At 40.1% G+C, this 16,856-nt stretch overlaps 1 long non-coding RNA gene across 1 annotated transcript in view; it reads left to right on the top strand.

Moving 5' to 3' along the window:
• The window catches only part of LOC133569685 (uncharacterized), a 201,613-nt gene that overhangs the window by 160,989 nt on the left and 23,768 nt on the right, over nucleotides 1-16,856 (top strand). The window lies entirely within an intron of this gene.

The following is a 16,856-nucleotide window of genomic DNA, read 5'->3' as shown; positions in this document are numbered from 1 at the left end:
CCTGAAAAGCTTTTTTCTGCTGCCAAGAGGAAAGCGTGAGGCGGAAGGTCATGCCTGCATGTTAACGGAGTTATTTATTACATGATTATTTTTGTACATCTGTACAAGAGTGTTAGTTACTTTGTAATACACCTCTATATTATAAACCAGTGTATGGGTATTAAAGCAGGAATGACTATCGCTGTCTACCGTTATTGTTCAGTAGGGATGTAAAGACATCACGGTATTAAGGCCATTGTATGATAATATTGCAGTAATTTGAAAAAAATTTAATAAAAGAAACGCCTTAGTGTGGAAAATTAAGTGCTAGTTATGTTAAGGGTAAACACACTTACCGTAAATAATGTTCCTGGAACTAAAGGCCTCACTTTTTCTCCTCCAAACATATTGCTAGGTATTGTGGCCAAACAGCTCAATTTTTGTTTCATCTGACATCACATGGCCAAAGATAAGACCTTCTGGAGGAAAATTCTGTGGTCAGATAGAACACAAATTGAGCGGTTTGGCCACAATACTTAACAATATGTTTTGAGAAGAAAAGGTGAGGCCTTTAATCCCAGGAACACCATCCTGCCGTCAAGCATGGTGGTGGTTGTATTATATACTCTGGGCCTGTTTTGCTGCCAATGGAACTGTTTTTTTTAAATGGGACCATGAAAAATGAGGATTACCTCCAAATTCTTCAGGACAACCTAAAATCATCAGGACAATGACCCCAAACACATGTCAAAATTGGTAAAGGAATGTCAAAATCAGGCTAGAATTAAGGGTTTGGAATGGCCTTCCCCAAGTCCTGACTTAAATGTGTGGACAATGCTGAAGAAACAAGTCCATGTCAGAAAACCAACACATTTAGCTGTACTGCACCAATTTTGTCAAGAGGAGTGGTCAAACATTCAACCAGAAGCTCTCCAGAAGCTTGTGGATGTCTACCAAAAGTGCCTTATTGCAGTGAAACTTGCCAAGGGACATGTAACCAAATATTAACATTGCTGTATGTATACTTTTGACCCACTAGATTTGGTCACATTTTCAGTAAACCCATAATAAATTCATAAAAGAACCAAACTTCATGAATGTTTTCTGTGACTAGCAAGTATGTGCCCCAAAAACTCTATCACAAAAAAATAAGAGTTGTGCAAAGTATTGGAAACTCAAGACAGCCATGACATTATGTTCTATATAAGTGTATGTAAACTTTTGATCGCGACTCTTAGTATTTATATTTCTTAAACACATTTTCGCTAAAAATGTTTCGCAAAGCATCAACTCGGCAAGTCTGAATAAAAGAAAGCAAATGTGAGCAAAACCTAAAAGAGTCAAGCTTTTACCAAAGGCAAAATTCATAAATGAATCTTTCAGCACACACAGTGTTGACATCTAACGTTATAATTTGATAAAGACGGGGGAACTCACAAATGGCCCGTACAACAAAGACAAAGCAACAAACGTGGCTGTAGACGTGAAGTTAAACCATGAAATGCAACTTTACCCGAGCAAAAACAACGCAGGATTTATCCCGGAGAGTCTTGATACCAATCTCCTTGACCCAGCCACACAAAGAAGTTGTAGACCTCCATGCTTTTCCAAGTTTTCATCTGTTTTGTCGTGTAGAATGACGTCTGGAGCACCAGATAGTTAAACATGTCTGGGAACGCGATCGACGGATAATCCTCTAGATCACATGAATTTTATTTTGATAACGGACAGGGATAGATTATATTGCATAGTTTGTTTTTTTTGCTCGCATCTGCTTTTATAGGTAAGATCTAGGCCCCTTGCGTACACAGATAGTTTGCACTCTGTTTGCTGCACAGTAGCCATGTTGGTTTGATGGCACTTTGTTCACTTTCATTCAAAATTCACATGTCCGAATACAATTAGCCATTTGACATCACCATACCTTTTGAAACCACTTCTGCATTAATTCTGTCTGGGGTTTAGAATGCCTGGAAAGCAGGGTGGTTAGCAAATCTAATCAAATATGCGTCGTTAATGACAACCGTCTAGATAAGAACGATCCGCGTCATTGCCCGTCTGGGAATGACAAAGGCATGTGCACCAACGCACGCCAAGGTTGCCTCATCATCTGTCTGCTGTGTGTTGCAATGTGTGTGAGACAAGCCTGTTGCTCCCGAATGAGTAGAAGAGAATGAGATCAGGTTACGCTGAGGATAATCCCCCACCCCCTCCCTCCAAAGCCGTTTTTCTTCACTGGATATTACCCTGCCCATAAGTGATTTTAATTGGTTGTCTCAAATAACACACACTCCTGCTTAACACAAATGCCACCCTGTAATTGGCTGAAGGCTGCCTGCGCTGTTAAGTCCATGAGACAATAATGGTTTAGGTGGCAACGTTTTACCGCATATTGGACCTAATCAGCGGATCAGACTCACACTGATTGTCTGGCTTTGGGTACTGTTTTTAGGGCCGGTCAGACTCTCGGGTATGTTCTTTTTGTGTGCGTACTTATTAAAAAAAGTTCTCTAATTTGGGCTAGCCTGAAGATAGCACACTTCAGTCTCTTTCCTTCCATAAGCTCTAACCGAATCTATCAGGATAAGTCGAGAGCTTTTAATCGCTGTCATGATCATGGCGGCTTTCTAACTCGGGCTGTCATGCACAGTCATGTTTTGTTTGGGGTTGTAGCTGGTCCGCTGGTGGGGCTTTGGTGGTGTGGAAGTCATTGTTGATTCAGTCTTCACAAGGATGTGGCAGTGTTTGGCAATTTGGGTCCCACAGGTGGCACCCAAGAAACCCTGAGTGGTCCGTGAGTAACTTCACAAAGTGTTTGTCAAACAAGAAAAACAATAATTGCCTTCACACAAAACATTTCATCCATTGATCAAAAGGAATTGTATGTCCTGTTTTTAATTCTGGTTTCTTGTTTTACCTTTGGACCATTGGACGTGAATTTTCAAACTTTTGACTGCCGAGCCAGATAAGTTTTCAAGATGTCCGTTGTATACCATCAATCAATCAATCATTCAATCAAAGTTTATTTATATAGCCCAAGGGCTGCACAAGCCACAACGACATCCTCATCTCAGATCCCACATTAGGGCAAGAAAAAACTCAACCCTCACATCTGCGGTCCCCTACGAGGTTTCTCATTGTAGCCCATTGGATAGAGTTTTTCCTTGCCCTGATGTAGCATCTGAGCCGAGGATGTCGCTGTGGCTTGTGCGACCCTTTGAGACATAAGTAAACTTTGATTGATTGATTGATGACAACCTCTGTCAAGTTGGTAAATCTTGTTTTATTGTCAGATTTCTGAGTCAATTTCTTTGTTGGCATTGAAAATTGCAACATTACCTAGAAGCAGTTTTGTTAAGTCTGCTAGTCTGTTAAGTGTTTGTGTTAGGGATGTTACTATATGAACATTTTATATGAACATTTTGTGTCACGGCTATCATGACCAAATTAGCACCGTTATTATCATAACATTAGTGTTGAATGTGCTCAAAATACTTAGACACACACTGAAATCCTTGGATATTTTTAATATCCAAAATTAATAAACACTATTAGAAAACCCCGCTATTTTCTGTTTCTTATGCTTCGCTGATGTTTTAATCTTAGTTTTTTATCTGTTTTAATGGCTAAACTTTTATTGTGGGGATTTTAATTTAGTACTGTAGTACTTTCATTATTTAATTGAATTAAAAGTGTGTTGCGAATAAAATATATTATCTTGTATTATTTATGTAATGTGTTCTCCTATTTGGTTGTCCTACTCTTTTTAAGTGATCATTGATTGCACCGTGAAACCACTTCCCTCTCATATTTTTTCGGATCGATCATTTTGTGCAATGAAAACAAAGCTTGTAGGTTCAATGTGCACAATTTAATATCTTAGTTGTTCAAACAGCAATGTATTTATACAACTTTATATCAAGGTGTTTCTTAATGGGTGAAACGATTAATGCCTCTTTTTGTCATGTTAGCATACAAGCTACCTAACAATGTACCGTCGTCAAAAAGGTCATCATTATTACAGTTTATAGCTGCATTCTTAGTTAAAGGCCGGCTGAATCTCCAACTGGACGTGACGTCACACACAACCCAGGTACCGCAACATCACCGGATTCGATCCCCATCACTACGGATGTAAAAGGTGTGCAGGGAGGTAATTAAGGTCTTTTTCGGATTTTTTTTTTCTAGAGAAATGTATATGCCAATTAAAACATGTTTCCCACCGAGTCAATTTAATAAAACTTAATCAAATGGCAATTGAATCCAGCGCCCCTCCATCAAGTCTTGCTTCCAAGTGTCCACCTTTTGAATTGTCACTAGCCACAGCGAGAACCTCCATATATCTTTAATTCCAGTTTAATGCAGTGCAGGGTTTATTTACAGCCTGTGCTAACACATTCATAGTGGATGCAACTTGCCCATGCTAGCACCGCCACTAGCACTGCACAGGTGCACGCCCTGACCTTGGGAGCACTGCAGAGCTTGTCTTTATGAGGCTTTGAGACATGGCATTTGTGGCATTTAACCCCCGCATTACTTTGTGACCCCCATTCACCCTCACACTCTTTTTTTTTTTTTGTTCTCCTCTTTGCACTCTCCCTCTCCTTCGTTCTATACCGGCATATTATACCCTCCTTCCATCCTTGTTAAAGCCTCCCTCTGTCACCGACTTCAGCCCTTTAACCTGCCGGGTAAACTGCTATGTTGCAGGTGTATGTGTGTGTGTGTGTGTGTGTGTGTGTGTGTGTGTGTACATGTGTGTGTGTGTTGTGGGCCTTCAGACAGCCGCAAAATGCCCCCCCCCCCCCACCCCACCCCCCCAAAAAATGTCCCTCCCCCTCAAAACACTGCTCTTGCCGGGAAAGGGCAAGAGGATCTTGACAAGGTCAGTGAGCTTTGTAGCTCATAATTACCAAGCCTTGGTCTACAGTAGATATGTCAAAGCAGCTGGACCATGCACTGCTCAGACCGTACATGAGAAGGAGATGCAACGTTAGTCTCAGAACGGACATTTGACTAAGTTTCTTCGATGGGCTATTGGTCAAATTAACAATTTTTTTTTTTTTTTTTTTTTTTTTTTTTTTTTAGAATACACTTACTGAGTGCCTCTACTGGTTGCAGCCAAGTAATGCACGTAATGCTCACATTTGGCAAGATGAAAATCAATCCATCCATCCATCCATTTTCTACCGCTTATTCCCTTTCGGGGTCGCGGGGGGTGCTGGCGCCTATCTCAGCTACAATCGGGCGGAAGGCAGGGTACACCCTGGACAAGTCGCATAGCTCGGTTGGTAGAGTGGCCGTGCCAGCAACTTGAGGGTTGCAGGTTCGATTCCCGCTTCCGCCATTCTAGTCACTGCCGTTGTGTCCTTGGGCAAGGCACTTTACCCACCTGCTCCCAGTGCCACCCACACTGGTTTAAATGTAACTTAGATATTGGGTTTCACTATGTAAAGCGCTTTGAGTCACTAGAGAAAAGCGCTATATAAATACAATTCACTTCACAATTCACTTCACCTCATCGCAGGGCCAACACAGATAGACAGGCAACATTCACACACTAGGGCCAATTTAGTGTTGCCAATCAGCCTATCCCCAGGTGCATGTCTTTGGAAGTGGGAGGAAGCCGGAGTACCCGGAGGGAACCCACGCATTCACGTGGAGAACATGCAAACTCCACACAGAAAGATCCCGAGCCTGGATTTGGACCCAGGACTGCTGGAACTTTAATCTTACAAATGCTCATTTTTTAAATGTTTGCTTGCTTGTCACATGTGCCATTGACTCAAAACGACATCCCTGATTTAAATGGAACTTGCATTACAACAGGGCTGTAGCTTTTGCATGATTTTGCTTATGCCACAAATAGAGGTGATAATGATAGCTCCTACCTTTTGTACTCCCAGACATGGTAAACTGAACTATAAAGGGGTCTCCTTTTATACAAATCTAACTTTTCTTACCTGTTGGTATCTGTTTTGTGTACAGTATTTTGTGGACCATAGGACGCACTTCCGATGAATGGTCTATTTTTTATATTTTTTTCATATATAAGGCGCACAAGATTATAGGGCGCATTAAAGGAGTCATATTATTCTTATTTTTTTTTCAAAATTGAAAACACTTCCTCGTGGTCTACATAACATGTAATGGTGTTTTTTTGGTCAAAATGTTGCATAGATTATAATAATAATAATAATACATTTTATTTCTAAGGCGCCTTTCTGGGCACTCAAGGACCCCGTACAAAATCAAAACAAGAAAATCAAATTGGATAAAAATTAAAGATTATGTTTTACAGATCATCTTCAAACCGCTTTCTGACAGTCGCTTCCAGATGCGCCGTTTTGTGGGCAGTTTTATTAACGTGGCTCATCTTTGGAAGCATCTTCTGCCGGTCTCCTTAACATGAATTGATTAACGTGGACCCCGACTTAAACAAGTTGAAAAACTTATTCGGGTGTTACCATTTAGTGGTCAATTAAAAGTTTCAATCAATCAAAGTCATCTTTGTTGTAGCGTGCAAGGACGGGAGTGTAAGAAGTGTAAAAAGATGGAGCTAACTGTTTTAATCACATTCAGACTTTACTTAAATCAATAACATAGCAGTATCTCCTCATCGGGAAACAACAACACCGGAAATGTGTCCCCTGAAAAACCGTCCGACCACAATTCTCTAATAACTAAAGTTCCTTCGGTGAATAACGTAAACTCACTGCACCGGTATGTTTTAGCACTTTTATGGCGAGTTTACTGACAGATATAAGTAAGAACTTTACACTACTTTATATTAGAAACGGCAACAGGGGAGGATGAATCTCCCATAACAAGAAGATAGAGAAAAAGAAGAAGGTTATCGACTATGGCGTCCCCACGGACTACAAAGGTGGAATCGCACAATTTTTTAGGATTCATGCAAATCCCAAATACCGATCAGGAGGTACATGAAGATAAGAAAAATTGCTTCTGCATAATAATGCGAAACAAAACACCAGATAATACATTGTCTTAACATTTACACACACCATATTAATACTCGTATGTTGAAGCGCAGCACAACCCTTTAAGCGGTGCGGCTTCACAGTTTACCAAAGTTGTACTAAAACATTTTGATAGATTTTTGAGTGCCGTGTGTAATGTTCTACATTTTCAATGGAACATATCAAAAGTTGATGTTTTCTTGAGTCATATTGCCATCATTGTGCAACCTACGCTTATTTCTTATGTTTGACTCCCATCTGCTGGTTACACTTATCATTACACCATGTACCAAATACATCACTTTCGAGGTGGGTAAGCTCAACCAAACTTATTCCTTACATTAAGCGCACCAGGTTATAAGGTGCTATGTTGAGTTTTGAGGAAAAAATAAGGACTTTAAGTGCGCCTTATAGTCTGGAAAATACGGTATTTGAAAATCCAATCACCCTCCAAAAAATGTTTATCAAACTATAGAGGCATTGCGGAGATATTTATAAAACAATCCTGCCTTCTTCCAAACTTGCTTTGAACAAGCTCTTTGGAATTTAAGACTGGTGAAATGTGTTGCCTTAGTTACATAAGGTTGATATCTCTATATATTGTACAGGTTTACACAAAGAGCTTTGTGCTAGTCCACTGTTTGTATTACGCTGTAATCCAAACATGTAGTCAATAAATTCCCTAGATATGGAAGCGCTAAAAACTGTAACATAGCTGACGAGATGGAGACACAGTCGAAGTGGGCTTGGTCTGGAGGATGATTTTGGCATGTAAACAAGAGCGCCAACAAAACGGTGCATTAAAAATGGTCTGTGAAACAAAATCTATGCAAAAAGTTGACAAGAGAACCACCGTTACATGTTATGTAGACCACAAATAGGTATTTTAAATGTAGAAAAAATAGACATATGAGACCCCTTTAATACATTAATTGTCCCAAGTATCCTCTCTGAGACAAAACAAAGCCCATATTAGCCCAAGGAACTCTGAGTAAGGGTGCTTTGGCATTTGACTCTGTGGATTATTATTTTTGAGGCCTCAAATTTCTATGACTCAGCTACACTATACTATGTTTTTCAAAATTACCACCCGCCACTATCTGTACCCTAAAGCTGGGAACCTAAGCTTTATAGTGTTTTTTTACATGACAGTTTTTTAATTGTGCAAGGAATAACTGCAGCAAGTGGCTTCGAATGATTGTCAGGCAGTTGCAAAGTTTGTCCAGATGACCGGGGACCTGCCAGCCTTCCAAATAAATGACCTGCTATAACCTCTCACATGGGTTTCTCTCAGTGGTAAGTACACATACAGTATGTGGTGTTATCAAAGAGTGTATATTATATGTGGTTACGCAGACACACATCCGGCTGAAGGTCCTCTGTGGATTCCTTTTAGAACAGCTCTCACTCACCTGCAGATGATTATCAAGGTTTACACCTGTGCAAAACACTGGGGGCTTCATTAGCATAGTAAATACACATCCCTCTGTTCCATTTTTACTATTTTCCCACTTTTCCATGGTACATTGTGGAAAGAGGGGGGAGTCTTGGGTGTTTGGGGAATGCAAGCCTGCCTTACTCCTCCTCCTCTCCCCAAAGGTTGGTTCCCTGGGATGTGGGCTTTCCCCTCCTTCACAGGTCCCTATGTAGGTCTTACATTGCACCCCCTGGATCCCTGCTTCCTAGATCACTTTCCCTGAGCTCCCACTCAAGTTCTTTAGCAACCAATACTGCGCTTTTCATCCAAAAACCAAACACTAATGAGGACTTGGATGTAACAGAGGGAGCTGCGCCATCATAAATCCTCTTTGAATCCAGTATAAATAAGTAGTTTACAGTAGGCCAAGTCTTAACCCTGAAGTTTTCAATTTGGGGTGTAATTTACTGCATAACAATAACACAATTTATGTTCTAAAATACAATTTTCTAAAACCATCAACTTTCACAATATAAGCCAAACGACGACTGAAAATTTAAATAACACTTTAGCTGATATAAAACAAGTGTATGAGCCGCAACAATAGAATTCTAACGTGTAATACACTTCACTTGGTGTGTTATTTTCACCAGATGCAAGTTCTCAGCTTTTTTCAAAGAGAATACTAGGAATGGCTGTACTTCATGATGAATTAAGACAAAGCTTCGACATGACTCCTGTATCCAGTGCGCTACATCCCTGCCTGCCGTTCTGATCTCTGTTGGCATCTTTTGTAAGAAATAGAATAAAACAACTATGGCGTGTTTAATCTTACGAATGTACTTGACTGACGGGGCCTTATTAAAGCTATCCTTTGAGTTACAGAGCGTTGATTTTTTTGGTGAATATTAATGTACATGTAAATTACCTCGCATAAGCATGAAATATCAGACACAAGACGACTTCAGAGAGGGAAGTATGGGATCAGGTATGAGTATGCTTTGTAAGAAAAGTCAAAGGTTTGCCTTCAACGTGCAATTCAGTAGTCAACTTAATAGGGGTGGACAAAAATATCGATGCAGCAATATATCGCTATATATTTTCTAACGATATAACATTAGGTTTTATTATATTTGTTTTCTCAGTCATGTTTAGGCCAATTGTAACTCTACGGCGACTTTGACACATCTGCTGTGCAGAGTGCCGCTATACTACTACTTTGTGCAGGGTTGATTTTTTTTTAAATGACTATATTTTTTGAGCTAGTTTGTCATGGTTTGTGAAAATTCCGCCAAATCTTTGTTTTTAAACATTAATATTGGCGTCAAAATATAACTTGCACATTTTTTTTGGGACTAATTTTCAATAATAATACGATCTAATCAAAATTAATAGTTAGGTGACCATTTAGCCAGCTTATTTGTTGTCGCCTCTGTTTGTTCTCCGAGCCACAACGTTGACGGCTGTCAACTTTGCTGCCAATCATATTTGAATGATTACAACCCGAACATAGTTAGTTCCCAATCATTTGTAGTTATTAAGTATTTATTAGTACCCAGCGAGAAGGTATATGTTTGACGTAACGTTTGTAAACAGAGGTCACAACACAGAAAGTACATTACCTGATGGAGCGTAGCTACGGAATAGATTTGCCGAAAGGGAAACTTTTGAGTTATTTGCATGCATTTTATATAATTTTACATCAAAATTTCAATGATAATAATGTTTGTAAATTATCAACGAAAAAAACCTACAAATTATGTGGTGGGTTTTCCCTAAATTGCCAAGATACTCGTGGTGGTTGGGAATGGTCACCAATGCTATGATTTTCTTTTCTTTAAAAAGTCTCAAAAAATGTATACATGCATCGCAAAACAAATTAATATTAACATATATTTTTATTGCTGTTTATTGTACAATGTACTTTGCTGAGAATTGTTCACGTGTTGAGAGACTTAATTATTTTTTTCATTAGAAACGACTGTCAGAAAATCCAGTATCTTTCTGTTGTTATTATAAAATGTAAATGTGTTTAGGGACTACTTCTGTCCCTCAATGCCCTTGACGAAAAGAGAGCGTCAGCGAGCATGACGTCATACTTGCTTCGCACTGCTGCTAAAGTTGGATTTTCTCTCCTGTCTTAATATTTGCACATTTTGTAGATTGCTGTCTCTGGGTATAATTGGGATACAGTATATTACAGCTAAGTCCACATCGCTGACAATGTGCCAGACAATGGCGTGTGTGTTTTCTTTACATCCAGTTTTGGAAGCGCTGTTTTAGGTTGCTAAGTCTTTTTCCGTTGGCCGGGTTTTTGGTGCATCACCATTGAATAGTGCACACATAATAGGCGATATATCCATTTATACTGTAACGACCTACTTTTGGTAATGTTTATTGTTTGTGTGGTTTTGATTCAATGTTATTTTTTCCCATGTTCATAAACCATTAACAAGGGTATGCGAGCACGTGCCTGAAAGCAGATTGGCGTAGGATAAGGAAGTGTGGTGTGTCTGGGGAAGCACGGAGACAAAAGTGTTTGCACGGGAGGTAAAACCTGTTGGAATTGTGCAGTTTGTTAGCATAAGATTGGCAATACAAGTTAAAAATAGCGTCTGACTTTGTATGACTTATTTTGGAGGCTACAATACATTATATTGCTTTCATTTGTTTTCACGTTAAAAAAAGCCCTTTGTTTTCAAGGTGTGGCAGCTATGATGTTCACATGGCGGTGCACCACAATCATTTCATTAAGGGGGAAACCCTGCTGTGGTACATTACAAGGGACATAAGTGTAAAAAAACAGCCAAAAGAGTTGGTGCTTGAGAATGAAATGCAAATAAATCCATCCAACCATTTTCTACCGCTTGTCCCTCTTGGGGTTGTGGGGGTGGCTGGAGCCTATCCCAGCAGTATTAGGGCGTAAGGCGGGCTACACCTCATCGCAGGAGAATAAAGGTAAAATATAGTGTACAAATGCACCCAATTGCAGGCAATATAGTTTGTATTTCATTTTTTATTTTAATAATAATAATAATAATAGTAATAATAATAATAATAATGGATTAGATTTATATAGCACTTTCCTATTGTTAGATACTCAAAGCGCTCTCAGAGCAGTGGGAACCCATCATTCATTCACACCTGGTGGTGGTAAGCTACATTTGTAGCCACATCTGCCCTGGGGTAGACTGACGGAAGTGTGGTTGCCAGTTTGCGCCTACGGCCCCTACGACCACCACTAATCATTCATTCATCATTCATTCACCAGTGTGAGTGGCACCGGGGGCAAGGGTGAAGTGTCCTGCCCAAGGAGACAACGGCAGCGATTTTGGATGTCAATAGGTGGGAAGCGAACCTGCAACCCTCAGGTTTCTGGTACGGCCGCTGTACCCACTACGCCATGCCGCCCCAATTTTATTTATAAGTATTTTTCCCCAAATGTTTCTCTCTTTTTTCAAAAAGGGTGCTCACATCTCTGGATGAATTATTACGGTCTTCTAGTGTCCATATATACAACTTGTATTTTCAACGTCATTTTAAATGTATCTGTGAACTATGCAGAATGTCAATTTATTGCCATATCACAATACTGTAATGTATTGTGACTCAAGCACCATGATACGCATGACATAGTCCTTGCCAATATTTAGCCCTACAGCTAAATGTTTTCAGGAAAAATACGACCCAAAGTTTGAACTGTATATACCGTATTGCAAGATCTCAGCTAGTTTCAAGAGGTCAGCATATCACGGGAGCCTGCAGCTGAGTGAAGTCTTATTTTGAAAATCACAACAATGTACTGTACACCGTTCTAAAACATTACTTTGTTATGCACGGATACTTATTTGATGATCTCTGCCCCGCGCACAATGACGCCACTAGTCGTTTGGCGCATTTGGAAGTCTGGAACTGAGGCAAAACCAAGACTTCTTGCACCACATTTGAAGTTATTGTCATAGTGGCGTTTATGCTCACTGGCATGCAACGCTTTTTATAGAAAGCTTAACAGAGTTTTATCATAATGTTTTTCTACATATTAAACACTTCCTTGTAGTCTTTATAACTGGTCAACATTTTGGTCAACATTTTGCATAGATTGTTTTACAGACCATTTTCAAGTCCCTTTCTGACAGTCTATTCAGGATGTCCCGTTCTGCATGTTACTGTATAATAAAATAAATGTTTTATTATTGCAACTCTGCTTGTTAAGGATAAACCAATGCGACCAGACATCCCGTTCGAGAAGTGACCGGTACAACTACGCCAGTTACAGCCCCCTCAATCAATATGATTCAGCTGTGAATCCTTAGGTTAAGTGAGTATAGACACCTAAACTGGTTATCCCGCCAAAATAGAAATCCGTTGACGTTTTTTGTCTTCAAAACTACGCGGTTTGTTATGTCACCTACATAACTGGAGACGAGAGAAGACGTAAATACATGGCCCGGGTGCCGCGTGAGACTAGCAATCATCCATCCATCCATTTTCTACCGCTTATTCCCTTTTGGGGTCGCGGGTGGCGCCGGCGCCTATCTCAGCTACAATCGGGCGGAAGGCGGGGTACACCCTGGACAAGTCGCCACCTCATCGCAGGGCCAACACGGATAAACAGACAACATTCACACTCACATTCAAACACTAGGGCCAATTTTAGTGTTGCCAATCAACCTATCCCCAGGTGCATGTCTTTGGAAGTGGGAGGAATCCGGCGTACCCGGAGGGAACCCACGCATTCACGGGGAGAACATGGAAACTCCACACAGAAAAATCCTGAGCCTGGGATTGAACCCAGGACTGCAGGACCTTCGTATTGTGACGCAGACGCACTAACCCCCCTGCCACCGTGAAGCCCAGACTAGCAATCAGTAGACAGTTAATCTTTAAAATAATGCGAAACATACCTACCAATCCTCCTGATTTTCAAATCTCCCGTGGCAACCATTCTCCCGGATTTCTCACGATTTCCACCTGGACGACAATATTGGGGGCACTGCCTTTAGCGTCCTCTACAACCTGAAAATGAGACTATTATATATGTCTCCGTTATGCATAGATGTATCTATAACCCATAAAGTAGGCAGGTACGGAGCTATTTCTCAGCATGTGTTTATTCCAACCGGCACGTTAATACACTGACACACAACATCCGGATTCCCATAATGCATTGCTTCAAAATTACGGCAAGTAGTAATGTCCAAAAACATAACAGAGACGAAGCAGTAGAAAAAAGAAGAGCCATGGCGACAACGAGTAAGAAGTACGCTTGCAAGTTCAAAAATGATTGGAAAAAATAATTTCAGTTCATCGAGGACAGCTCGAAGGGGAAGGGTATGCTGCCTGCAAATTTTGTAGATCGAACTTTTCCATTGAACACGGTGGCCGAACGTATATACTCATTCATGAACAGATTTTATATATATATATATATATATATATATATATATATATATATATATATATATATATATATTAGCAAACTCATCTCGCGGGCCGGAGAAACCTGTTTGCGGGCCGTACATTGGACACGCATGCTCTAACATGAGGAGTAGCGTATAGACCGAAAGGAATGGTTTTGTTCTTTTGTGATGTGTCCATCAACAAATGTTAACCATGGAATTGAATTATTCATACACCGTCTTAAATCTTAATGAATTGTTCCTAAATTGAATAGCATCAAATCATTCAGTTTTTAATAAACAGTTCGTTTTTGAATGGCATTGTAACCTATGCATCAAGATGTGAATCATTCATCACAAATCTATTTACATCCCTAATGGCAACAGGAATGGATTATATTGCATTTGTTTCATAGACTTTTGAAGAAATACATGTATGAACAAATCAAATTAAGACCATATAGTCTACCTCAGTGTTTTTCAACCACTGAGCCGCAGCACACTAGTGTGCCGTGAGATACAGTCTGGTGTGCCTTGGGAGACTATGCAGTTTCACCTAGTTGGGTTAAAAATATTTTTTGCAAACCAGTAATTATAATCTGCAAATAGTGTGCCTTTGTTGAGTGTCTGTGCTGTCTAGAGCTCGGCAGAGTAACTGTTATACCATACCATTGCTTTGTAGATGTCGGGAACATGTTGTGTGAGAGGACGATTGTCGTGAGCACAATGTGCATGCGACAGCGGGAGACAGTGTGCAGGTAAAAAGCTATCATATGCTTAATCCAAAAATAAACAAAAGGTGATTGCCCCTAAGAAAAAGCATTGAAGCTTAGGGATGGTTATGCAAAACAAAACTAAAACTGAACTGGCTACAAAGTAAACAAAAACGGAATGCTGGACAACAGCAAAGACTTACAGCGTGTGAAGAAGAGACAGCGTCCACAAAGTACAGCTGTACATGACATGACAATCAACCATGTCACAAAAAAAGATAGCAACAACTTAAATATTCTTGATTGCTGAAACAAAGCAGATGCGGGGAAAAGCGCTCAAAGGAAGACATGAAGCTCCAACAGGAAAATACCAACAACACAGGCAAAGCCACAAAAATAGGAGCACAAGACAACAATTATAACACTACGCACATGAAAACACCAAGAAACTCAAAATAAGTCAGGGCGTGATATGACAGGTCGTGACAGTACACCTACTTTGAGACAAGAGCTATAGTGATGCATGGTTGGTTTTGGTTTAAAGTCATATGCAGCAATTGTGACAACTTTTGATTGTTTACTGAGTTTATTTTTTAATGATTTTTGCTGGTGTGCCTCCGGATTTTTTCAATGAAAAAAATGAGCCATTGTTCAAAAAAGATTGAAAAACACTGTTCTACCTGAATGCATTGTAACATCAGGAAGGTGTTATGTGTCATTGGCATCACCAATTTGTATCATATTTTATTTGCTTTGACGACCTTAAAATGTCCGCATGTGAGTTTCTATGTTCTTCTTGCGTAGTGCATGTGTTCAAAATAAACATATTCCCCTACCACAAACACCGAAGCTCTTTGGGGGATACAAAGCCCAAGTCTTCGTCCTGTTTTGGCAGCTCTTCTGGCTCTACGCCTTCTGGGGGACGAGGCCGGGGGGACAGGTGGGGACCGACTGGCCCGTGCCAGCTGACCTGTCAGCTTCAGACGCTTGTGTGTTTTAAATAAGAGGAGGGATCGGGAGGCGGGGGGGAGGGTCGGGCCTGCTTAGGTTATGCATGCAATGCGTGGACGTGGAAGAAACAAGTGAACGCAGAGCAGACGAGATGGAGGAGCAGGAGGGGGTGACAGAGCAGGGTGGTAGAGCTGATGGAGATGGGATGTGACACTTCTCCCCGGGATTGTGTGATTAATTGGGATCAGGTCACCTCTCGATGTCTGGACAGTAATGTTATGCAGTCTCATATGGCTATTTACATACAGTGGACTCTAGTGTTGTAACGATACCAATATTTTGATACCAGTACTAAAATTATTTTGTTACTTTTCTAAATAAAGGGGACCACAAAAAATTGCATCATTGCCTTTATTTTAACAAAAAATCTTAGAGTACATTACACATATTTTCTTATTACAGTTAGGTCCTTAAATAAAATAGTGAACTTAAAAGACATCTTGTCTTTTAGTAGTAAGTAAACAAACAAAGGCTCCTAATTAATCGGCTGATACACATATTGTGTAATTTATCATTCTATTTTTTTGTCAACATTATTAAGGACAAGTGATAGAACATTATTGATCTACTTGTTCATTAACTGTTAATACCTGCAAACTTTCTCTGTTAACATGTTATGTCTACACTTCTGTTAAGATGTAATAATCACTTATTCTTCTGTTGTTTGATATTTTACATTAGTTTTGGATGATACCACAAATTTGGGTATCTATCGGATACCAAGTAGTTACAGGATCATACATTGGTCATATTCAAAGTCTTCATGTGTCCAGGGACATATTTCCTGAGTTTATAAACATACATTTTTTAAATTTGAAAAAAGATGTTGTGATGCCAAAACATGTTGACGTAATCATAGTAGTATCGACTAGATTACAGTAGATGTCAGGTGTAGATCCACCCATGGCGTTTGTTTACATTTTGATGCCGGTGAGCTACGGTGTGTAGTGAAGCATGTTTAGCTATTCCTCGTCTTTGCAGAGATGATAATTGTCAGAAACTTACTTAATTGTTTGCCATGGAGGTGAGTATTTTTTATAAGTTAAAACGCTGCCGACGACTTACGGACGTTAGCCACTAGCTAGTCATGCCTTAAAGCACCTCTTCCTGAGGGCGTTTTAATGCTATAACTTCACCTTTATCGTTAGTTTTTAAGCCAATATGCGTCCGTTCACCCTGTCCTGCCTACACCCTGTGTCTGCATGTAAGTACTCAGTGATTGTGTGCCGCCGAACATGCTTGTCTGCTTGTAAACCGGTAATGTTTTGGGTGAGGGGGGGATGCGGGACTGGTACGTTTCAGAGACGGTATCGTACCGACATTGATTCATTAGTACCACGGTACTATACTAATATCG

The sequence above is a fragment of the Nerophis ophidion genome, linkage group LG02 (assembly GCF_033978795.1).
Source record: "Nerophis ophidion isolate RoL-2023_Sa linkage group LG02, RoL_Noph_v1.0, whole genome shotgun sequence".
Classification (NCBI taxonomy): domain Eukaryota; kingdom Metazoa; phylum Chordata; class Actinopteri; order Syngnathiformes; family Syngnathidae; genus Nerophis; species Nerophis ophidion.
This window is presented reverse-complemented; position numbering and strand designations above follow the sequence as displayed.